The 26,543-nt window shown below is 32.7% G+C and overlaps 2 long non-coding RNA genes across 3 annotated transcripts in view; both read left to right on the forward strand.

The window, feature by feature from the left end:
- Positions 1-26,543, forward strand: part of LOC127701751 (uncharacterized) — a 135,708-nt gene that overhangs the window by 84,634 nt on the left and 24,531 nt on the right. The window lies entirely within an intron of this gene.
- LOC127701741 (uncharacterized) lies at positions 4,420-21,479 on the forward strand. Of its 2 annotated transcripts, none has more exons than XR_007982193.1 (4): positions 4,420-4,533; positions 18,320-18,554; positions 20,553-20,656; positions 21,401-21,479. It is a non-coding gene; the product is annotated as an uncharacterized LOC127701741 (long non-coding RNA). The 2 variants fall into 2 exon arrangements; XR_007982192.1 differs by lacking the exon at positions 4,420-4,533 and adding an exon at positions 8,155-8,268.

Raw genomic sequence — 26,543 nt, forward strand, 5'->3', positions numbered from 1 at the left:
CATAAATTGTCTGTTTATCATGGTTTTAGATTTAGAACTGATTAAGAAAGTAAGGTTGCAACTCCCTCAGGCAAAGTTTACCTTATATGGATTTGGTTTATATCTTAGGTCCTTTTGGTCTCGCAAGCGACAGTATGCGAGACATAGGTATTACTATCCGTCAGCGGCGGCGTAAACTATTTGTATAAAGCTTAATATTTCAGAAGGTAGAAGACCTGGATGCTTCATATCTTGTATGCAGATACCTTATGTTACGAAGTTTCCGTCAATCATATGTCCATTGTCCTTGACCTCATTTTCATGGTTCAGCTACTGCTTGAAAAAAAAATTAAATTTTTTTGTCATGTGAATATCTCACTTATTATGAGTAATAGGATAACTATATTTGGTATATGGGTTCCTTGCAACGTCTACATGTCTGTCAGACAGTGTTCACCTGACCTCGACCTCATTTAATGGATCAGTGATCAAGGTTAAAGTTACGTGATTAGGTTCGTTTCTCAAATACTATAATCAGTAGGTCAAATATATTTGGAATGATTGTAATGGGTACATGTAAGTCTGGCAGGTTTCATCAGACCTTGACCTCATTTTCATGGTTCATTGGTCAATGTAAGTTTTTGTGTTTTGGTCTGTTTTTCAAGTACTATAAGCAATAGGTAAACTATATTTGGTGTATGGAATGATTGTAAGGTATAAATGTCTGTCTGGAAGGTATCATTCTTACCTTGACCTCATTTTTATGGTTCAAATGGTCAATGTTAAGTTTTTGTGTTTTGGTCTGTTTTTCAAATACCAATAGCAATAGGTTAGCTATATAATTGGGGTATGGAATAATTGTAAGGTGCACATGTCTGTCTGTCAGGTCTCATCTGACCTTGACCTCATATTTAATGTTCATTTCAATGTTAAGTTTTTGTGTTTTGGTCTGTTTTTCAATTAGCATATGCAATAGGTCAACTGTATTTGGTGTATAAAAAAATTGTAAGGTGTATATGTCTGTCTGACACAATTTATCTGACCTTGACCTCATTGTCATAGATTTTTAAAAATGTTAAGTTTCTGTAATGCTTTAAGTAAAACCTTTATCTTTAAGACTTTCAACATAAAATCAATGGTCAGTAAAACAAGTGAGACATTTCAGCGTGTGCACTCTTGTTATTCATATAACTATTTTGGTATTTACACATCCTTGGCTTTCAAACATTTGGCCTTGAGTGATCCTGATAAAGGTAAATCCAGAAAACACTTCTGACACATAAAATTAAAGTGTTGTTAACATGTATGTTAAGCACTAGGGCAATGCTGTTGTGGTGGACTAATAGTCATTGAGGGTATGATCAATTCAGTAGTCAGTACTTTTCTAAGATTGTGCATTTATATATGTATAAATTATTAAGAATCTAACTCCCCCAGGTAAAGTTGACCCTAGATAGATTTGGTCATTATTTTAAGGTCTGTTTTAGTCATGTAAGTCTTCATATGTTTTTGGTTCTTATACATCCTTGGCTTTCAAAATATTTGGCTTTGATCGTTTTTGATGAAGGTAAATCCAGTAAGGTGCCTCGGCAGCAGACAATTTATAAAGTGTTATTTTATTTTTTTTAAAGATGTATATAACATCTCATTGTTCCTTTTACCCTATTAATTCATTACCACCGCATACAGTATCCACCTACATAGTTGACACATTCAGGGAATACTCAATACAACTGTTAGCTGATTAGTTTTGTGGCATTTTGGATGTTTTAAAATTCATCGTAAAATTTTGTCCAAAATGGCCATATGTAGACTACCCTTTTACCCAATCAAAAAATCACATCTGACAGTTGTTTTTATTTTCTCTCGATTTATTTTTCTGTTACTTCATGTTTTAGTCAACAAATAGGGAGTATTTAAAATTAATTTGGTTGGAATTGAAAGTAGAAGGACTTTCACTAATCACAAATCCACTGCTTGCGGAGGTTTCTTCCACGAGGGTATCACCAGCTAAGTAGTCAGCACTTCTATGTTGACAGGAATTATTGATATGGTCTAGGACTATTATACTAAATAATAATAAACTAGTATAATAGTCCCAGATATGGTCATGATTATAAATTAACTGTTAACAAACTTTGAACTTTTCGAAATATAAAGGATTTTCGACACCCAGGAGTAGATTTCCTTAACTGTATGGTGGTAAAACCATTCCGAATTTAGGCCTTTTAAATTATTTTGATTCCAGTGTCACCAATGAGTCTTATATGGACGAAACGCGCATCTGGCGTACATAATTTTAATCCTGGTATCTAAGATGAGTTAACTGACAGGGTTCATATGACCTTTCAGGGATCATTGATACAACATAATTTTTGTAACTCATGATTATGTGTTGCTTTTAATAATCCTTGTGGTTGAAGGCTTCGACATAAGGAGTTAATCGTAATCAGTAAAGCAGCCGAGACATTTCAGTATTTGCACCTTTGTTGCACGTTTTGGCTATTATAGATAGACAGAAATTGTAATCGAAAAATATGATCAGCTATGTAAGATTGTCCAGCAAAATTACATTTCCAGCATGTTTTTATTCAGCATATTTTTATGCGAAAGTCTAAGTAAAAGTGGACAGCAAAATCCAGTTAAGTTTTTAATTTTCTGAAACATAAAATGCATTTGAATTTGATAGATCTAGCACAGGTTTGTCTGCACTCACGAGTAAATTTTGCTGTGAAAACACAGCCACTCTTACCTTTTACGCTTATAAACAAAAGTAGACACAGATTATACATCAACAACCCGTCAACAACAATAACCAAAAGACATCAATAAGGTAACATGCCGTCGTCAACAATAGACAGTTGTCTACACAATATGTGAAGCTCAAAACTGTCTCGAATCAGTCTCAAGTGTTGAGTAGCTGTACTTGTTTCATGATATTCTCAGTGTAGCTGTTCCTTTTATATTTGAAGGCATTCTCTGTTGGGTAGTTTTCTCATATTTTTCATTTTTATGAAAGCTTTATAAGGTTCATGTTGACCCTTTGGCTAAAATGGCTGTGTTTTCACAGCAAAATTTACTTGTGAGTGCAGACAAACCTGTGCTAGAACTATCAAATTCAAATGCATTTTATGTTTCAGAAAATTAAAAACTTAACTGGATTTTGTTTTCCACTTTTTCTTAGACATTCAAATGATGAAACAAACAAACACTACAGGTTCACTTGATATGGTCCACTCAGTTACACAATTTTAAATCTATTGTTGTCAGATATCAATTGTCCATCTATTGTCGATGACTATCAATACAGTTCACCTTAAATATTACTTAAGGGGGAGTTCTCAAATTTTTTTCCCTAACTTTGATTATTTATGTCTCGCTTCTACGAAGTGGAAAAAGCGAGACTTAGGCGTGCTGTTTCCGGCGGAGGCGGCTTCAACAATGTGTTAGTGATTAGGTCGGTTTATGGTGAACCACTAGTGGTAGGTCAATCATATTTGGTATGCTGATTAGCATTGACACATCTCATTTCCATGGAGATGTTTTAGTCCCGTGCCCTCAGTAATGGTCTATGGACCCTGAATGTTTTGCATATTTTACATGATAAATTGTGTGACTGGATCAGTTTAAGATGAACCACTAATGGTAAGTTAATTATATTTGGTATGCAGTTGTATTAGCATTTGAAAGTATAATTTGCATGGAGAATATATGACCTTGCCCCCACATCATGGTTCATTGATTTATAAACCTTATCATAGTTAACAAGTTAAACTTTGTTTAGGTTAGTTTAAAGCAAATCATTTATGATAAGACAACAGCATGTGGTATTCCGTTTTATAAGCATTGGGCATTTCTCATTTCCATGGAGGCTATATGGCCTTACTTCGGCTGTTGTCTGCTCTATGGTCGGGTTGTTGTCTCTTTGACACATTCCCCATTTCCATTCTCAATTTTATTACACCTTCAGTCATGGTTCATTGACTTGGAATGTTTTGGATAGTTTACATGTTTGAATATTGCCATTATAATTTTAATATTTGCATTTTACTATCAACATTACACAAAAAGCGAGACATATCTCCGTGTCATCAGTTTATTGCTATTGTGACAGTCTTTCCAAATTATTAGACTTTATTGGCGAAACATTAAATTTATTTCAGATAGCATGCAATTACTCAAGTATGTTTGCACTTAAGTTTTTTCCATCAAGTTATTGTTGCGGAGATGAACATACTACACAGATGCGTGAAGACTAAGACTATTAAAATGTTGTACTTTAGATTTTTTTTCTTGAACTGTCGCTATATTGCACTTGTTACAGAGGTTAATAGGTTAATATACTTCAAACATGTAGATGGTAAATCTGAGTATTTTTCAGATCTCATGATCTTGAGTCACCTACTCATGAAAGCTGTTGCGTTACTATCATAGCAAAATCATAGATTAAAATTATTTTAATTGGTTCAGCCGTTAACTAGATTGTTTGTCTGGTAATTTTTCACAATTCTAACTTTGGAAAAATGATATTACATCTCTTCTTTATACTACAAGGTAAGATTCACTGTAATTTTCTGTTTTATTAAATTTTAAAAGTTTAGAAGTTTTGCCTCTCGCAAAGTTAACCTTCGATGAATGTCAGATAATAAAATTGAGAATGGAAATGAAATTTAACAATAGTATGTTTAGGTCATTTTTTGTCTTATTGTTTTTTACGTGCTTATGTCTTGTACATTCCTGACTTTCAACATGTTTGATTTTGAACATTTCTGATGAAGGTTAATCCAGAAAACGCTACGGACGCACGAAATTTAAAATGTGTCATTTTATTTACTAGCACTGGGTCTATATCACTGCTGGTGGACTGTTAGTCCCGAAGTGCATCACCAACACAGTAGTCAGTGCTTCGGCACTGCCATGATTTTTAACAATATTCTTCAATTCTCTGTTGATAGATTAAGAAATTATGCAAAAAATAAGGTTCCAACTCCTCAGTAAAATTTGATCTCAGATGAATTTTGGCTATTTTTAGGTCCCGTTTTGTTGTATTGCTCTTCATGTGTTTAGGCCTTATGGACTTTAATTTTTTACCTGGGAAAAGGGAAGGGGGGGGGGGGGGGGTCAAAATGTATGGGGGATCAAGATCAAGTTTTTTTTGTAAGTGGAAAAGGGGGGGTTTAAATTTTTTTATAAATTCAAAATTGGGGAGATCAATTTTATCTCTAATGAAAAATTTGTGAACTTTTGAATCTTCAAGTATATCCTACATATCATGTGTGTCAAAGGTAAGTGTTTTGCATGTTAAAATTTTGGCATGTTTAATAGCGGGGGATCACATTTTTGTATGTTTAATTTCAAAATGACCATCCCCCCTCCCAGGTAAAAGATGATAAGTCCCTTATACATCCCTGCCTATCCAAACTGTTTAGATTTGAGCGTTCCTGGTGAACGTAATTCCAGAAAAAGCGCTTTGGATGCACACAACTTATTTAAAGAGTTATTTTCCTTAAATACACGAATGATAAAACGAACGTTTTCAAAAGTTTTTTTAAAGGAGATTATGTCGGTTTCTTCATTAATATTGCAATAAATATTTTAAAATTTTATTATTTTAACGCACGATTGGCAAGACTGCCTTGCGCGATTTTCTTCAACTTTCAAAATTATTTTAAAGAATGATGGCCTAGGAATTGTACTTTTGAAGCGGTTTTCACTTTTTTCGTTCCAGCATTATAGGATGAGTACGAGTTGGCGAAGGTACGAGTTGTCGTGTACCCATAGGACATAAATCCTGAAAAAAGTATTTTTCTCATTTCGGACATAAACTTCATCAAATAAATAAAAATGGTTGTTTGGCGGTCTGTTTTTTTTTTCTTTTTGATGATTTCAATCTGTCTATTTCTACAGTTATGTCACTTTGGTTCTGTAAAATGTATTTGTTGCATATGCCTTAAATGATTTATATCATACTTCACTCCACATTATTGATAATGGTGGTTTCATGGTCTTTATTCTCGTTGGCGATACTCACTTTGATTCGTAAGCATTATGTTGATGCGATAAATTTAGTTAGACATTGATCTTTAAAATTCACTCCGGATCTGCGAAGCAGGCGAGTTATTTCTGCATGATTTGTTCGCTGAGTTTTAATCTCCAACTTAATGTCAAGGCGATAGAAAGGTGTGCTGTTTTCGGCGTCGGAATTTCCCTCAACTGTTACTTTTAAAAGTTATGATAAGGTGACACAGATGAGACATATCTCTGTATTTGCAGCTCATAATATAAAATGCTGCTTAAAAGATAGCATTGCACCTATCGTATATTACGTGACATATAATGTCTTAAAATTATATAGATTTTTATGTTTTTTGCCAAAAAATAAGAGTATGCAAACAGGTAAATAACTGTGTAAGATAAAGCAAACCTCTTTAGCTGATAGCCGGATTTTCTAATGAATTTAGAGGATGTTTGTTTATAGAATTGTTTCAGTAAATGTTGTTGCATGTTAACACTGTAACGCCAAGTCAAGGTAATTGATGTCAAAAACATTTGATGTTGTTAATTTTTGTTTATTTTGTTATGCAAGTTATAACTCTGACACAGTTCAAAATACGTTGGAAAATGACGATTGGTAAGAAATAAACTGTTCAGTTCAGCTCACTGCAGTTGCGACAACTCTATAATGGATTCATAGGTGGCTTGGTACAAGGCAAATGTCTTTCAAGGATTTCCAGAAAAGCTACCTTCGTTTTCTAATGGTAGTCGATCATTTCCGATTTAGCAGATTTTGCCTAATACATTTATTGTTGATTTGTCCTCGTTCTGAACATGCATGAAATATTTTTCCAATGGATACACAGAAAAAACCAATCAATCAAGTTCTTCCATTAAAGAACATGAAGTGTCTATTTTTTTACGCAAGCATCTGAGGTCATTCTTTGTTAAATCGCCGCGAGAAGTTTCTTTTCTAGAACGATTGAAGCAAGTAAGATCAGACTAAAAGACTAAACACACCAGAATATTAAGATTAATACTTTTGTTCCAATTGGATAATAAACTTGATTGATTAATTGTTGCCTGTCCAACGCCCAATGAAACATGACATTCAGGATATCAAGTATGAAGTGGAAAAAGCGAGACTTAGGCGTGTTGTTTCCGGCGGAGGCGGCTTCAACAATGTGTTAGTGATTAGGTCGGTTTATGGTGAACCACTAGTGGTAGGTCAATCATATTTGGTATGCTGATTAGCATTGACACATCTCATTTCCATGGAGATGTTTTAGTCCCGTGCCCTCAGTAATGGTCTATGGACCCTGAATGTTTTGCATATTTTACATGATAAATTGTGTGACTGGATCAGTTTAAGATGAACCACTAATGGTAAGTTAATTATATTTGGTATGCAGTTGTATTAGCATTTGAAAGTATTATTTCCATGGAGAATATATGACCTTGCCCCCACATCATGGTTCATTGATTTATAAACCTTTGCATAGTTAACAAGTTAAACTTTGTTTAGGTTAGTTTAAAGCAAATCATTTATGATAAGACAACAGCATGTGGTATTCCGTTTTATAAGCATTGGGCATTTCTCATTTCCATGGAGGTTATATGGCCTTACTTCGGCTGTTGTCTGCTCTATGGTCGGGTTGTTGTCTCTTTGACACATTCCCCATTTCCATTCTCAATTTTATTACACCTTCAGTCATGGTTCATTGACTTGGAATGTTTTGGATAGTTTACATGTTTGAATATTGCCATTATAATTTTAATATTTGCATTTTACTATCAACATTACACAAAAAGCGAGACATATCTCCGTGTCATCAGTTTATTGCTATTGTGACAGTCTTTCCAAATTATTAGACTTTATTGGCGAAACATTAAATTTATTTCAGATAGCATGCAATTACTCAAGTATGTTTGCACTTAAGTTTTTTCCATCAAGTTATTGTTGCGGAGATGAATATACTACACAGATGCGTGAAGACTAAGACTATTAAAATGTTGTACTTTAGATTTTTTTTCTTGAACTGTCGCTATATTGCACTTGTTACAGAGGTTAATAGGTTAATATACTTCAAACATGTAGATGGTAAATCTGAGTATTTTTCAGATCTCATGATCTTGAGTCGCCTACTCATGAAAGCTGTTGCGTTACTATCATAGCAAAATCATAGATTAAAATTATTTTAATTGGTTCAGCCGTTAACTAGATTGTTTGTCTGGTAATTTTTCACAATTCTAACTTTGGAAAAATGATATTACATCTCTTCTTTATACTACAAGGTAAGATTCACTGTAATTTTCTGTTTTATTAAATTTTAAAAGTTTAGAAGTTTTGCCTCTCGCAAAGTTAACCTTCGATGAATGTCAGATAATAAAATTGAGAATGGAAATGAAATTTAACAATAGTATGTTTAGGTCATTTTTTGTCTTATTGTTTTTTACGTGCTTATGTCTTGTACATTCCTGACTTTCAACATGTTTGATTTTGAACATTTCTGATGAAGGTTAATCCAGAAAACGCTACGGACGCACGAAATTTAAAATGTGTCATTTTATTTACTAGCACTGGGTCTATATCACTGCTGGTGGACTGTTAGTCCCGAAGTGCATCACCAACACAGTAGTCAGTGCTTCGGCACTGCCATGATTTTTAAAAATATTCTTCAATTCTCTGTTGATAGATTAAGAAATTATGCAGAAAATAAGGTTCCAACTCCTCAGTAAAATTTGATCTCAGATGAATTTTGGCTATTTTTAGGTCCCATTTTGTTGTATTGCTCTTCATGTGTTTAGGCCTTATGGACTTTTAATTTTTTACCTGGGAAAAGGGAGAAGGGGGGGGGGGGGTCACAATGTATGGGGGATCAAGATCAAGTTTTTTTTGTAAATGGAAAAGGGGGGGTTTAAATTTTTTTATAAATTCAAAATTGGGGAGATCAATTTTATCTCTAATGAAAAATTTGTGAACTTTTGAATCTTCAAGTATATCCTACATATCATGTGTGTCAAAGGTAAGTGTTTTGCATGTTAAAATTTTGGCATGTTTAATAGCGGGGGATCACATTTTTGTATGTTTAATTTCAAAATGACCATCCCCCCTCCCAGGTAAAAGATGATAAGTCCCTTATACATCCCTGCCTATCCAAACTGTTTAGATTTGAGCGTTCCTGGTGAACGTAATTCCAGAAAAAGCGCTTTGGATTCACACAACTTATTTAAAGAGTTATTTTCCTTAAATACTCGAATGATAAAACGAACGTTTTCAAAAGTTTTTTTAAAGGAGATTATGTCGGTTTCTTCATTAATATTGCAATAAATATTTTAAAATTTTATTATTTTAACGCACGATTAGCAAGACTGCCTTGCGCGATTTTCTTCAACTTTCAAAATTATTTTAAAGAATGATGGCCTAGGAATTGTACTTTTGAAGCGGTTTTCACTTTTTTCGTTCCAGCATTATAGGATGAGTACGAGTTGGCGAAGGTACGAGTTGTCGTGTACCCATAGGACATAAATCCTGAAAAAAGTATTTTTCTCATTTCGGACATAAACTTCATCAAATAAATAAAAATGGTTGTTTGGCGGTCTGTTTTTTTTTCTTTTTGATGATTTCAATCTGTCTATTTCTACAGTTATGTCACTTTGGTTCTGTAAAATGTATTTGTTGCATATGCCTTAAATGATTTATATCATACTTCACTCCACATTATTGATAATGGTGGTTTCATGGTCTTTATTCTCGTTGGCGATCCTCACTTTGATTCGTAAGCATTATGTTGATGCGATAAATTTAGTTAGACATTGATCTTTAAAATTCACTCAGGATCTGCGAAGCAGGCGAGTTATTTCTGCATGATTTGTTCGCTGAGTTTTAATCTCCAACTTAATGTCAAGGCGATAGAAAGGTGTGCTGTTTTCGGCGTCGGAATTTCCCTCAACTGTTACTTTTAAAAGTTATGATAAGGTGACACAGATGAGACATATCTCTGTATTTGCAGTTCATAATATAAAATGCTGCTTAAAAGATAGCATTGCACCTATCGTATATTACGTGACATATAATGTCTTAAAATTATATAGATTTTTATGTTTTTTGCCAAAAAATAAGAGTATGCAAACAGGTAAATAACTGTGTAAGATAAAGCAAACCTCTTTAGCTGATAGCCGGATTTTCTAATGAATTTAGAGGATGTTTGTTTATAGAATTGTTTCAGTAAATGTTGTTGCATGTTAACACTGTAACGCCAAGTCAAGGTAATTGATGTCAAAAACATTTGATGTTGTTAATTTTTGTTTATTTTGTTATGCAAGTTATAACTCTGACACAGTTCAAAATACGTTGGAAAATGACGATTGGTAAGAAATAAACTGTTCAGTTCAGCTCACTGCAGTTGCGACAACTCTATAATGGATTCATAGGTGGCTTGGTACAAGGCAAATGTCTTTCAAGGATTTCCAGAAAAGCTACCTTCGTTTTCTAATGGTAGTCGATCATTTCCGATTTAGCAGATTTTGCCTAATACATTTATTGTTGATTTGTCCTCGTTCTGAACATGCATGAAATATTTTTCCAATGGATACACAGAAAAAACCAATCAATCAAGTTTTTCCATTAAAGAACATGAAGTGTCTATTTTTTTACGCAAGCATCTGAGGTCATTCTTTGTTAAATCGCCGCGAGAAGTTTCTTTTCTAGAACGATTGAAGCAAGTAAGATCAGACTAAAAGACTAAACACACCAGAATATTAAGATTAATACTTTTGTTCCAATTGGATAATAAACTTGATTGATTAAGTGTTGCCTGTCCAACGCCCAATGAAACATGACATTCAGGATATCAAGTATGATCTTTATGATAACAAACATAACCTTCAGGATAAGAAACATGATTGTCACGACAAAATTGTTTTTTTATTGTCTGAAATGCAGTGGCGTTCCATAATGCAATGAAAGCAACTGCTTCCAATTCTTTTTGGCAGTTATGATTTTTGATTTTTGATTTTTTTTTCTGAAGGGTTCCTCTGGGTATAGAAATTGGTCTCAGTTTCTGTGCCTGCAGGTTACAATCAACCACAAGGGACCACTGATCCATTTAGCTTCGGGGAATTTATTAATAAGCAGCCACGTCAGGACAATACTTTAATTTCTTAAAATGCGTATGCTTTGTGTAGCAACTGCAGTTATGACAACACGTTGAGGGATCCCTAGGTGCCCTGGTGGGAGGCAAATGTTTTTAAAATACCTTCTTGTTCTTATTGTAGTCGAACCTTTTAGATTTTGCCTAATATATTTTTTATACCAAACGCAAAAAAGTTGCGTAGGGTATAAAGTTTTTTACCAGTCCGTCCGTTAGTCCGTCAGTCCTGATCTTGTCATCGCAGCTCATCCTAAAGCACGCAACAGAATTTAATAAAACTTTATTGATAATAAGGACATACTATGTAGATGTGCTTATCAACAGGAAATTGTGATTCAATTTGTCTTTTTTTAGCTATGTCCGTTTGAACTTAGAATTTTGACCTAAATATAGTACTGCAACAGTTTGTCATCGCAACTCCTCTGAAAACACACAACAGAATTTCATGAAACTTTGTAGATAATAAATGCATAATATGTAGATGTGCATATCTATAAGAAATTTTGATCAGTTGACTTTTGTATATATGAGTTAGGAATCTGGGGTATGTTTATCGATGCGCTCTTAGGACTAGGACATGTCCTAAGATCATCTTAGGGCGTATCTTTGTCCTAAGTCGGTTTATCAAAAATGTCGTAACCTAGGAAAAGTCATAGGAATCGTCATAACTTTAGGACACCTTTTTAGGTGTCCTTAGATAGTCTTATAATGGTCCTAATTTAAGTAATTATTCTTTAATATTTTAACCTATTTTCACTTATTTAATATGTTCTTGTTCTGATCCACGTGGAAAATAAGAATAGAGGGGCATCATATATCAATAGATCACATTAAAAAAATGAACATAAGTTAAATTATTAAAGAATATTTATTTTGAAAAAAAGTTAAAAACACCTCAGAAAAATATTCACATAAATGGGGTTCATTTCAAAGGGGATTCATTCCCAAGCGCCTGTGACACGTGATGAAATAATGTATATTCTTCGTATTTATATGAACGATGCTCGAGATTTGCCTTTGAACTCGGTAAAGTATGAAACAGTGACACTTCGAATTAAACACACTCAAAAATATATAATGATAGTTACCTATCATCTTTTATTATTTCCCAATAATTTGTTCAGTTATTATATAAAACGTTGTTACATTTTTGTCTAGGAAGAATAGAAGTAAAAATCAACTTAGCTAATGTCTTTTTCTTTAATTTCAACGTAATATCAAATTCAAAAAGTAAAGATAAAACTTTGCAATAGTATAAATAAGAAATGTACAACAAAGGGAATTTATATATCCAATAAAAAAAGCGAAAATAACTAGTGAGTAGATTTCAATGCAAGCGTATATACTAATAAAATTCTAGTTCAAACCAGTGTGATCACTGAAGTGTAAAAATATATGTTTCACAGCTTTGCTAATTAAATGATTAAAGTCTTAAATTAAACCGATTGTCCTGCAAAATTACATTCCCAGCATGTTTTTTATTCATCATAGTTTTTATGCGAGTTTAGCTCATAAACAAAAGTAGAGGCGGATTATACGTCAACAACCCGTTAACAACAATTACCAAAAGACATCAATAAGGTAACATACAGTCAATATACAGATGTCAGTACACAATATGTGAAGCTCAAAACCTGTCTCGAATCAGTCAAGTTTCAATTGTTGTGTAGCTGTACTTGTTTCGTGCTATCCTCAGTGTAGCTGTTCCTTTTATATATGAAGGCACTATCTGTTGTGTAGTCGCCTCATATTTCTCATTTTTATACAAGCTTTATAAGGTTCGTGTGGACCCTTTGGCTAAAATGGTTGTGTTTTTACTTTTCACAGCAAAATTTACTTTGAGTGCAGACAAACCTGTGCATCTGGAAACATTTTAGGGCATAGCATGTCCTAGATCTATCAAATTCAAATGTATTTTATGTTTCAGAAAATTAAAAACTTAACTGGAATTTGCTGTCCACTTTTTCTTAGTCCTTCAATAGATGATGAAACAAACAAACACTACAGATTCACTTGATATGGTCCACTCAGTTACACAATTTAAATTTATTGTTGTCAGATATCTATTGTTCATCTATTGTCCATGACAAAGAATACAGTTCAATTTGAATATTACTTAAGGAGGAGTTCATAAAAAAAATTTCCAAACTTTATGTCTCGCTTCGACAAAGTGGAAAAACGCGAGACTTTCCGGCGGCGGCGGCGGCTTCAACAATAAATCAGTTTGAGATTATGTCAGTTGATGGGGAACCACTAGTGGTAGGTCAATTATTTTGGTATGCTGATGTATTAGCATCGACACATCTCCTTTCTATGGAGATTTTTAGTCCCGCGCCCTCAGTAATGGTCTATGGACCTTGATTTTTTGCATATTTTACATGATAAATTGTGTGATTGGATAAGTTTAAGATGAACCACTAATGTTAAGTCAATTATATTTGGTATGCAGTTGTATAAGCATTTGTAAGTCTAATTTCCATGGAGAATATATGGCCTTGTCCCCTCATCATGGTTCAATTATTTAGAAACCTTTGCATAGTTAACAAGTTAGAGTTTGTGTTTAGGTTAGTTTTAAGCAAATCATTTATGATAAGACAATAGTATTTGGTATTCAGTTTTCTAAACATTAGGAGTTTCTCATTTCCATGGACGTTATATGGCCTTACACCTTCAGTCATGGTTCATTGACTTGGAATGTTTTGCAAAGTTTACATGTTTAAATATTGCCATTATAATTTCAATATTTGCATTATACTATCAAAATTACAAAAAAAGCATGACATATCTCTTTGTCAACAGTTTATTGCTATTGTGACAGTCTTTCAAAATTATTAGACTTTATTCGTGAAAAATTAAAATCTATTTCAGATAGCATGCAATTACTCCAGTATGTTTGCACTTAAGTTTTTTCCATAAAGTCATTGTTGCAGAGATAAATATACAACACAGATGCGAGATTCATAATGCGTGAAAATAAAACAAGACATTTTTCACTTTATACAAAGGTGAATGTATTACATAGATGGTAAATCTGATTATTTTTCTGACCTCATAATGTTGAGTCACTTACTCATGAAAGCTGTTACATTACTATCATAGCAAAATCATAGATGTTAGATTTATTTGAATTTGTTCATTCGTTGAGTAAAATTTTTTCTGGCAATTTGTTCACAATTCTGACTTCGGAGAAATGATGTTACATCTCTTCTTTTTACTGCAAGGTAAGAACCACTGTAATTTTATGGTAAAGGATTATTATATAAACCTTTTTCTCATTTTCAGTCTTCTTTTCAGGTACTAGATAAATGCATTGACCGAACGTTATTTTCTGTTTTGTTAAATTTTAAAAGTTTAGAAGTTTTGCCCTGGCAAAGTTAACCTTAGATGAATGTCAGATAATAGTATGTTTATGTCCCTTTTTGTCTAATTGTTCTTTACGTGACTGACTTTCAAAATGTTTAATTTTGAGCATTCCTGATGAAGGTTAAAACAGAAAACGCTACGGTCGCACGAAATTTAAAAAAGTGTCATTTTATTTACTAGCACTGGGTCGATACCGTAAGTCCCGAATGGTATCACCAACACAGTAGTCGGTGCTTCGGTACTTGCATGATTTTTAACAACTTTTCTTAAATTCTCTGTTGATAGATTAAGAAATTATACAAAAAATAAGGTTCCAACTCCTCAGTAAAAGTTGATCTCATATGAATTTGGCTATTTTCAGGTCCCGTTTTGTCATATTGCTCTTCATGTGTTTAGGTTTTATACATCCCGTCCTTTCCAAAATGTTTAGGTTTGAGCATTCCTGGTGAACGTAAATCCAGAAAAACGCTTCAGATGCTCAAAACTAATAAAGAGTTATTTTCCTTAAATACTCGAATGATAGGAACGTTCTCAAAAGTTTTTTTAAAGGAGATTATGTCTGTTTCTTCATTAATATTGCAATAAATGTTGTAAAATTTTATTATTTTATTGCGATCCTAATGAACTTTTCCACAGAGTCATCTCCTATTGGTCAATCTATTCAAACTTTTGTCAGTTCTATTGTCCCATTGAGTAAATACAATAGCTTTTGATCTCTGTGTAGTTTATTCACTGGGACCTTTAAATTTCTTCTAATTTCATTGATTAATTTACCTGAGAAAAAACAGTATCTTCTAAATAGATGAACATACATGTTTCAAATCACAAAACTACATGTGATGTTGTATTTATTCAATATCAATAATATATTTTCAATCTGTGGAAAAGTTTCATTTGGTTCGCAATAACGCACGATTGTCAAGACTGCCTTGCCTGATTTACTTAAATTTTCCAAATTGTTTTAAAGAATGATGGCCTAGGAATTGTATTTTTGAAACGGTTTTCAATTTTTCGTTCCAGCATTATCATGATTATAGGACATAAATCCTGAAAAAAAGTATTTTTCTCATTTCGGACATAAACAAGAGTATTGATGAGGGATTTATTTCAAACTAAATCAAATCACTTTTGGTTTGGCGGTCTTTTTGATGATTTCCATCTGTCTACTTCTACAGTTATGTCACTTTGGTCCTTGTAAAATATATTTGTCGCATATGCCTTGAATGATTTATATCTTACTTCACTTTAAATTATTGATAATGGTGGTTTCATGGTCTTTATTCTCGTTGGCGATCCTCACTTTGATTGATCAGCATTATGTTGATGCGATAACTTAAGTTGGACATTGATCTTTAAAATTCAATCAGGATGAGTGAAGCAGGCGAGATATTTCTGCGTGATTTGTTCGCTGAGTTTTTATCTCCAACTTAATGTCAAGGCGAGAAAAAGGTGTGCTGTTTTAGGCGTTGGAATTTCCCTTAACTGTTTACTGTTAAAAGTTATTATAAGGTTACACAGATGAGAAATATCTCTGTATTAGCAGTTCATTATATAAAATGCTGATAAAAAGATAGTATTGCACCTATCGTATATACGTGACATATAATGTCTTAAAATTATACAGATTTTTATGTTTTTTGCCAAAAAATAAGAGTATATGAACGGGTAAATTACTGTTTAAGATAAAGCAAACCTCTTTAGCTGGTAGCCGGATTTTGTAATGAATTTAGAGGATGTTTGTTTATAGAATGGTTTCAGTAAATGTTGTTGCATGTCAACGCTGTAACGTCAAGTCAAGGTAACTGGTGTCATATACATTTGATGTTGTTAATTTTGTTTATTTTGTTATGCTAGATATAACTCTGATACAGTTCAAAATACGTTGGAAAAGGACTATTGATAAGAAATAAACTCTTCAGTTTAGCTCACTGCAGTTGCGACAACTCTATGATGGATTCATAGGTGGCTTGGCATTAGGCAAATGTCTTTTAAGGATTTCCAAAAATACTACCTTCGTTTTCTAATGTTAGTCGATCATTGGCAGATTTTGCCTAATACATTTAATTGTTGATTTGTCCTCGTCCTGAACTTGCATGAAATATTTTTCCACTGGATACACAGAAAAAACCAATCAATCAAGTTCATTCATTAAAGAACAGGAAGTGTCTATTTTTGCAAGCATCTGAGGTCATTCTTTGTTAAATCGCTGCGAGAAGTTTCTTTTCTAGAACGATTGAAGCAAGTAAGATCACATTAAAAGACTAAACACGCCGGTGTATTAAGATTAATACTTTGGTTCCAATTGAATAATAAACTTGATTGATTGATTGTTGCCTGTCTAACGCCCAATGAAACATGACATTCAGGATATCAAACATGATCTTTAGGATAACAAACATGACCTTTATGATAACAAACATGACCTTCATGATAACAAACATGACCTTCATGATAACAAACATGATCTTCACGACAAAATTGTTTTTTTTTATTGACTGAAATGCATTGGCGTACCATAATAGTGGCGTACCATAATGCAGTGGAAGCAACTGCTTCCAATTCTTTTTGACAGTTATGATTTTTGATTCATGATTTTTTTTTCTGAAGGGTTCCTCTGGGTATAGAAATTGGTCTCAGTTTTTTTGTCTGGAGGTATTGTTAAACAATCATCCACAAGGGACCACTGATCCATTTAGCTTCGGGGAATTTATTAATACGCAGCCACGTACGGACAATACTTTAATTTCCTAAAATGCGTATGTTTTGTGTAGCAACAGTGCTCATTGTGGTTATGACTACACGTTGAGGGATCACTCGGTGGCCTTGTGGGAGGCCAATTTTTTTAAAGGATTTCCAAAAATTCCTTCTTTTTCTTATTGTAGTCGAACATTTCAGATTTTGCCTAATATATTTATTATACCCAAAGCAAAAAAGTTGCGTAGGGTATACAGTTTTTGACCAGCCCGTACCTTTAGTCCGTCAGTCAGTCCGTCCGTCAGTCATGTTCTTGTCATCGCAGCTCATCCTAAAGCACACAGCAGAATTCAATAAAACTTTATAGATAATAAGGACATACTATGTAGATGTGCTTATTAACAGGAAATTATGATTCAATTTGTTTTTTTGAGTTATGCCCCTTTGAACTTAGATTTTTGGCCTAAATATAGTACTGCAACAGTTTGTCATTGCAACTCCTCTGAAACCACACAACAGAATTTCATGAAACTTAGTAGATAATAAAAACATAATATGTAGATGTGCATATCCACAAGAAAACTTTTATCAGTTGACTTTTGTATATATGAGTTATGAATCTTTGCACTTAGGAATCTGGTGAGATTTTGTTTGCCCAGTGACAGTGCAGGGGCGTTGGGTACGTGAGCATGCTCATAAAGTTCTTTATAATTAGTTGTTGATTTGTCCTCGTCCTGAACATGCATGAAATATTGTCCACTGGATATTTACCAAAAAATCAATTAAGCTAATTAATTATAAGTTGATAGTTATCTGCATAATTTGTGTACTCTTTTTCAAATGTTTGTGATTTTACAAAAGTAAAAAATCGACCTTGTGCCAATGTAAAATAATCCAAAAATATCAAACTGAAATCAATTCTTTTTGATGTGCTCCTTAAACAGGGTGAATTAAAAAAAAAGAAAAAGAAAACTACAGAAATGAAGATGAAAACAAGTAGCGTCTATCGATAATAATTGTAAGATAATTTTTAAAATACTTTTATATTCTACGGATTGACCAAGCAGTATATATCAAGAAATATTGCATAATTTATCTGAACCATGCAATAAATGAAAGAAATGTTTATTTTACAGGTTTGTCATATTTCCAGATGACGTTTGGGTATATTGGTAGGTGTGCATTCCCATGTGGTTTGCAGGGGAAATCATTAGTTCCAGTTATTGGAGGAATTTTCCAGTCGGGGTCGGTAATCGGGGAGTATGGAATTGAAGATCCATCGATTCTGACATTTACATTTACCAATCAAAGCATATCTAAACAGGAAATATGGGAATGCTATGCCAGATCAGGCCCTTTTTTCGCTTATAGGTAAGAACACATTTCACTTCTTAAAAGCTAAGTTATTGAGCGATTTTTTCTTTCTCATACTTATGTTTCCAGTTTATTTTAAATTTGATTTTTCCCCGTATCAGATTTTACATAATTGCTCCTTGAAAAGATAAATAATCGTCTACCATCTTCAATAAACTCAATATGGTGTCCTTTTAACTGCTCTTTTAAAAAGTAAAAAAAAAAATATGACGCCAGAGAGTTAGTGATTGAATTGTGTTAAAATTGTAGAATCAAATTTTGAAAATCTTTACAACCATGGAAAATGTTATCTAAATTTTATTTTGGTTTAACCAATTGAATTTGTTCGTGTAATGAAGTTATTCATTACGTCTAACTACATTTAATTGCAAACCCAAATTTATTCACTGTCCACTCTTATCCAGTGATGGCTCAAATTTCACGCCCTCCGTCCCGGTCGAAACATTTGGCAGTACCTCCGTATGTGATGTAATCTAAAAACAAAGTTTTCTACCCCAGGCATAGTCTGCCCAAGCCTTATTTGACAACTTTTCGGAGTTTTTGGGTTTACAATACTCATCGACTTTGAATTTTATTTGACCTTCGAACTCTTTTGATTAAAGCGCCAATTATGAGTCTTATGTATACAAAACGGGCGGCTGGCGTTCCAAATTATAACCATAGTAGCTTTGATGAGTTATTTGTACATATTAATGTTTACTTAATAATATCTTCCAACTATTTGTTAGTTTGGGGCATTACGTTTTATCCTTGTCCGTCTGTACTTCCGTATGTCCGTCCGTACGTCCCAAAATTGGTTTCCGTTCTCTAACTTTAGTTTCCTCACCCAAATGTTATGAAAGTTATGCACAATGCTTATTAACACAAAACACAGATCAATTTTGAATTTCGGTGGCGTCACTTTTACTGTTCTAGAGTTATGCCCTTTACAAATGACAAATTGCTGAATTTTTCGTTTCCGTTCTCTTACTTAAGTTTTCCTTAATAAAATGTTATTAAACTTATACACAATGCTTATTACTACAAAACACAGTTCAAGTTTGAATTTTGGTGGCGTCACTTTTACCGTTCTAGAGTTATGTCCCTTTACAAATGGAAAAAATGCTGCATTTTTAGTTTCCATTCTCTAACTTTAGTTTGTCTCAACTAAATGTTATTAAACTTATACACAATGCTTATCACACCAAAACACAGATCAACTGAATTTTGGTGGCGTCACGGTTACCGTTCTAGAGTTATGTCCCTTTACAAATGGAAAAAATTGCTGAATTGTTCGTTTCTGTTCTCTAACTGAAGTTTGCCTCAACCAAATGTTATGAAACTTATACACAATGCTTTTTACCACAAAACTCTGATCAAGTACAAATTTGGGTAGCATCACTTCTACGGTTCTTGAGTTATGTCCCTTTATAACGTTATATGCAAGCGGGGGCATCATCTGTGTCCCATGGACACAGTCCCCATTTATTTAAATTTAAAACAAAATCATCCCTTTGTAAATTTTACGGACGCCATCACGAGTTGGTTGACCGTTATGGAATACCTGTTTCAAAGATGACAACGGATATGTTCCAATTGTCGTAACTACAATCCCGTCCCCTTTTCCCCGAATGTGACCTACCGAACTAGACTTATCACCGAGTTTGTACTAAAATGAGCAACACGACGGGTGCCACATGTGGAGCAGCGTCTGCTTACCCTTCAGGAGCACATGGGATCCCCCCAGGTTTTGGTGTGGTTCGCGTTGCTCAGTCTTTAGTTTTCCATGTTGTGTTTTGTGTACTGTCAGTTGGTCTTTTTCTTTTTTAGGCATGGCGTTGTCAGTTTATTTTCGACTGAAAAGTTTGAATGTCCCTTTGGTATCTTTCGCATCTCATTTATTATTCTTGTGATTCTCCACCTCTCTTTCGACGGAGAAATTATGTAACTGTTGGTTTGCTAACATAAAATGCATAAGTGAAATAGAAATAATCTTGTTATATATCATGTAAACAGGCGAAAGCTGAATGAAACTTACGTTGAATATAGATGTGAAAAACGCCCACTTGTTCCGATTAAAAGTGATGGAGTCATACGTGTAGTTTTTGGATCGCAATGGGGTGAGTTTTTGTAATTGAAGGGATGGGGTCTGCGAAATCGGGACTTCATGAATTGGGGTTTTTGACCCAACGTAACATTCACATTATCAACTGGCTTATGATATTGATAGTGAAGAAATAAAGTGAACACTTTTGTCAAGTGCAATTATTTCTTCTTTCAATTGTCGTAAACCAAACTTAAGCTGCTTTTTTTCGAGAGACTTGATACTCTTACGCCATACAAATACAACTGTATACAAGAAAACAAAACTGAACATTTAGTTTTTGCTTGACCAGAATGAAGAATGAGTGGTCTTGTCAATGTTGGTTATTTTTGGTGTTCTTTTTATTTTACTCATTTCCAATAGAAACATTTTTTTTTCACTTTCCCTATGACATAATTGTTTCCAGGAAATTAAGAATCAGACAATTATATTTTTTCTTATTTAAACAAATACATTGTATGTCAACAAAAAAAGATGAACGGTCGATGCCTTATCAAAAACAGAGTGGAAACAATTGGTTATATAACTTTCTAGACTATTCTATCTCTTATTAGTCTTATTTGAAATGTGAATGTAACCGGACAATTATCGAATGCGTTAGATTTAAATATTTCTAGCAAAGTAACACTGAATTGTCATCAATAGTTTAATGATAGTGGATTAAAAACCCAACTCAGAAAGGTTAATGATACTAATTATTACTGAAACATGCATTGTCACATACAAAGACTTTAACATAATCATAATTTCAATTTTATAGAGCATTTTGCTGAACCACCAACTATATGCGATGTTTGCAACGGAAAATTAACAGTTAGTCCTGTGATTAAAGGTATGTCAATTTTTCCAGTTTATAAAAAAATGTTTGTTTCGGTCGGGAACATTTTCATTTTGGCAATTGCACGTAGACTATGTGGGGCAATGACAATAGCCTTCTTGGTTGGTTTGCTATAAACGACTGTTATACAAGTGGGAGGTTAAGCTAGATATAAAACCAGGTTTAAACCACCATTTTCTTCGGAAAATGCCTGTTCCAAGTCAGGAATATGACAGTTGTTTCTCACTCGTTCCGTTGATTGTTAACGTTTGATTTTGTAAGTTTTTATTGACTTCCTCTTTTTGAAATTAACTTGGAGTTTGGTATATTTGTTATAATTGTTTGCTTCTACATTTTTCCTATTTCAGGAGGAAGGTTAACAACAAATCAATGTTTCAGTCCTCAAATATTACACATGTGCAAATTTTGGGCATCAGATCTTTTCAAAAGAATTCAGATGCTAGCTGATAAAAGTTATTTAAAAGAGGCGAAAGATACTAAAGGGATACAAAAGTCAAAAATAAACTGACAACTCGTTCATGGCAAAAAAAAAAAAAAAAGAGAAAAAGAAAAAGAAAAGGACCAAAAGACAAATAACAGTACACAAAACACAACATAGAAAACTAAAGACTGAGTAACATGAACCCCATCAAACATCGTGGCTGAAAGTGCTCCGGAAAGGTAAACATATCCTCCTCCATATGTGGCACCCGTTTAAACTACCAAATGAAAAAAAAACTGAAAATGAAATGACTGGAGGTTTCGTTGTTGGGTACTTTTACCAACACCACTATTTTGCGTATTTTTGTCTATTTTCGATAACATTTAATATCAATTGCAAAAATTTAAGGCAACCGTTAAATTCATAGTTAGTAATATATCTTTTATTAAAAGAAAGCTAAAAAAGGGCGTCCCATTGCTGTAAAGATTAGGAAGTAAAGAGAAAGGACGCAGAAAATAAATTAACCAAAGAATTACCGCCTTGTTTTAAAATGCTTATTATTGTTTTCATTTTTAGATGTGTCTGCAAGTGAGTAGGCCTTACAATACTTTTACACAAATTATTTATTATATAATCACATAAAAATAATGTTTTTACAATCGACTATGAAATAGGTCATTTTTCCTAGTGAAAGTTAAATAATACAACAATTATTTTCATTAGGCTTGAAATGTTAGAAAATTTAACTTTATATACAGCATTGTACTGACTTGATGTTCTGAATAATAATCTTCGTAATCAATTTGTTGGTCTTTATGTTACAAGGTTTTGGTTCGTTTGATTTTTAATTCGCTCGTAAACGACATTTTTATGATAATCTGTTATTTCGCTGCCCGAAAAGTTTCCTTTCGAGCATGTCTTGTGATAACCAATTATTTCCAACGTTTTTACACAGAGTTTGCTTTTGTAAAGGCATGCTATCTTTCTTCGATTTAGAATATTTTTGATTCAGTGATGCATGCCTTGTGGAATTTTATTAAAAAAGAGGATAATCAGGATAATGTGTTTAGGATAGCTCTAGTTTTGAAATGTTGCATTTATATTTATTTCTATAAAGACAAGCTCCTTTCTGAATTTGACGGTTTTATGATTGTCGTTCCAGTCAGGAGTCATTAATAATTGAACACCTGACGTTGTTAAAAACGGATGAGTAATGTTTTTTTTTATTTTTGTATCAGAGTCATCGTTAAATGGCTCTATTATTCTTTTTTTTTATATATATATTTGTACCTTAATCTGGCTTGAATTCATGGAAATTCTCAGTTCCTTGATTTGTCTCTTCCAAATCGGTTTATGAGATTTGAACATCGGTAAACTTCTGGCGTCTTAATCTAAGCTGAATTTTGGATAAGGTGTTTAAAAGTAAACAACAACACATTTGTTTCCTTTTATTCTATTAGTTTATTTTGAAATACTCCCTTGATATGTGTGATTTTAACCATATGAAATGTAATTAAAAGAAGGAATGCTAGCTAGTGGTAGATTGGAAAATTGTTTAAGTGATTATTTCGAAGCCAGCCACAACCTTCTTCATTCACTATAAAAGGAATGCCGAGACATTTGACTATGTATGTATAAGAGAGAGGCGAAAGATACTAAAAGGGACATTCAACAATGTATCATATGGATGATCCTTATTGAGTCAGTATTTGAAATAGTAGTATTATACATAACAAAAACAACAAAAAAGGATCTTTTTACGTGGTTTTCTGACGGAATTGTGTAGGAATCTTTGACACACTTCGGAAATGGTTAGCAATGCGTGATGAAATTAATAATTATATCTTTTAAGGATTGCGAAGAATTGTGTTTAAATTAATGAAAAGACCAATGACATTGAAATGTATATAACACTTATTTTCTTTTAGAATGCGGAGAAGGTAAGTACATTCTAAATATCTTTACACTATAAAAGTTTTGTCTTCATGAGCCGGGCCTAGAAGGCCGAGTGGTCTAAGAAGTTCATCTTCAGTGATACGCAGCCTGTCAACACTGAGGTTTTGAGTTCGTGTTGAATTTTAAGATTAGTTATACTCCGATCTTATTTGACTAAACACCCATAATCAATCCATGAATCATCATGACCCGTATTTTCTTTGTAGGTTGTTGAATCCGAAGTACGTTCTTATTTTACTAAGTTACGTGAAGTTATATCGAATCGTCAGCAAGATGATCTACTATTCGTGTTCATCAAAGGATAATTGATATCATGAGTAGTGTGTAGTACACGTCAAAAACATAGACACTCAATGACACAAAAACTAGAAAACCACTAGTCTATGAAATCAACACACAGTCGTCAACAATACACAAGTCAACATGTCTAGCTCTAACTTGATTAATAGCTAATGCATAACGGAATTATACGTGAATGAGTTTTTGGCTATGTGATTTGTGAAAACTAATCACATGTTGTTCTACTGACTCTATATTTTACATAATTCTCCAATGCTCAATATGAATATGAAACATTCATTGAAAAATAAAATCAAAATCTAGTTATTTGAAATACAGACTTACACTATGAAAATTTACTATGGCAAGTTCAAACGGAAGTTAATTTATATCGGAAGCTCACATGACATAAAGTACAAGCCTGTGTTACTTTAGATTTTAAAACATGTACAATATCCAGCTTAAAACCGGAAATTCTCTACAAAATAAATTGATGCACAGAATTTACTATTTCCCTGTAAATAGAATATCTCCATTTTTAATACTTTTTCCCTGTATATAGAATATTGCCATTTTTTTAATACTATCTTCCTGTATATAGAATATTTCAATTTTTTTTAATAATATTTCCCCATATATAGAATATTTCAATTTTTTTAATACTATTTTCCTGTATATAGAAGATTTCTATTTTTTTATACTATTTCCCTATATATAGAATATTTCCATTTAAAAAAACTAAATGTAGTAAAGACTAGAAGTTTTTCAATGCTTTACTTTAATTCTAAATCTGTATGGTTTTGCCTGTTGGTACGCTGATATGTTTACTTAGATCGCTTACTTATTGCTAAAGTAGCACTAAATTTTGAAAAAAAAAGAAAAATAATATTGTATGAATATGATTATGTACTGACGGTATAGTTATATACAAAAAAAAACATGGCACTTAAAAAAGCCGTAATCGCGTGAACTCCAAACCGATGGAACACAGATATGTCGACAAAGTAAGCATCGACTATCAGAAAAAACAGTCAGATAAATATTTTTTTTATATCTTACAGTACAATTGCCAGGTGAGTTATTCTAAACATATTAAAATTTTATTATATAGAATAGCACAAGTTTATGGTTAATAACATACAAAACACATTTACCAAACAAAGTTTACTTTTGGATATATTTATCAATACATTAATTTTATTAAACTCAACAAAGCAATACCTTACTAATTTTCTGTTGCGTTAACGCGTCATTTTTTTAATTTCTAAAATAAACTATTGTGGGCATTAATTATAAAAATTGTAAGTGTTCATCATGATCACACACGAGAATAATTAATGCGATATTTGAAATAAATGTATGAGTAATGATGCTTAAATTAAAATACGAGTTTTAATTATTTAGAAAATTATTTCATAACATTTTTCGCAATAATTTCTTAATTGACATTTCATGAACATTAAAAAAAAATATTGATAAACTATTGGTACATTGAAGTGAAAGTGCGTTTTTTTATATGTAAATACGTAAAGCAACCAACAATCAATCATTTTGTATAAATAATTTTGACACAATATGAAAAATTCAGGATATACACCTATACAAGCAAAAAACAATCATTCAAAATACAACTATGACTAAATAATGGAGTAAGCAGTAGGTACTAAACTAACCCAGATTTTGATGAAAATAACAATTAATAATTTGGTTGAATTTGTTTTTCTCATGTTCTGCTAGTAAAGTTTGATAAGTTATTCATCAAGTCAAAAGACAAAAATAAAATAAAAGAAGATAAAATATAAAAAGATAACAATATCTATTTAGCACTGTTCTGTATCAAGAATTTGTGTTCTTGGAGTGCTTGGGCTTTTTTAACCTACAGTGCCATATAATGTTATATTATTTTTAATGTCAGAAAAATATGTCTTCCTAATCACAAGTATAACTCCTTCTTTGAAACACAGAAATAAAGTTGCAACAATTGCTACCAATTAAAACATATAGATATTTAAGTGAAACTGACATTTTGTTTATTTTTGTTTCTAGATGTTGGTTGTAATATCCCAAGTGTTTGTCTGATTCAGGATACGCAGAGACAGACTCGATGCGAATGCGAGCCATATGAAGTTGATGATGGACTTTGTTGTGATATTTGATGTAAAATTTAAAAAAAACATGAATCCAGGATGAAAATAAAGTATTTCTATTACGTCCTTGTTATTACTCGTTTTATTTTTATTTTTCTGTTTATCTTTTTGAATGCTCACACGAATCCAGATAAATTCCAAATCATATTAGCTCCATTTAATGGCAAAAAACCGTCCACAGCAATCTACAGAAAACCATAACCATAAGGAGATATTGAATGTCTTTTTCAAATAACTTCACAAAACGAATAAAACATGTTCA

Source organism: Mytilus californianus, unplaced genomic scaffold, assembly GCF_021869535.1.
Source record: "Mytilus californianus isolate M0D057914Y unplaced genomic scaffold, xbMytCali1.0.p SCAF_5, whole genome shotgun sequence".
Lineage (NCBI taxonomy): Eukaryota > Metazoa > Mollusca > Bivalvia > Mytilida > Mytilidae > Mytilus > Mytilus californianus.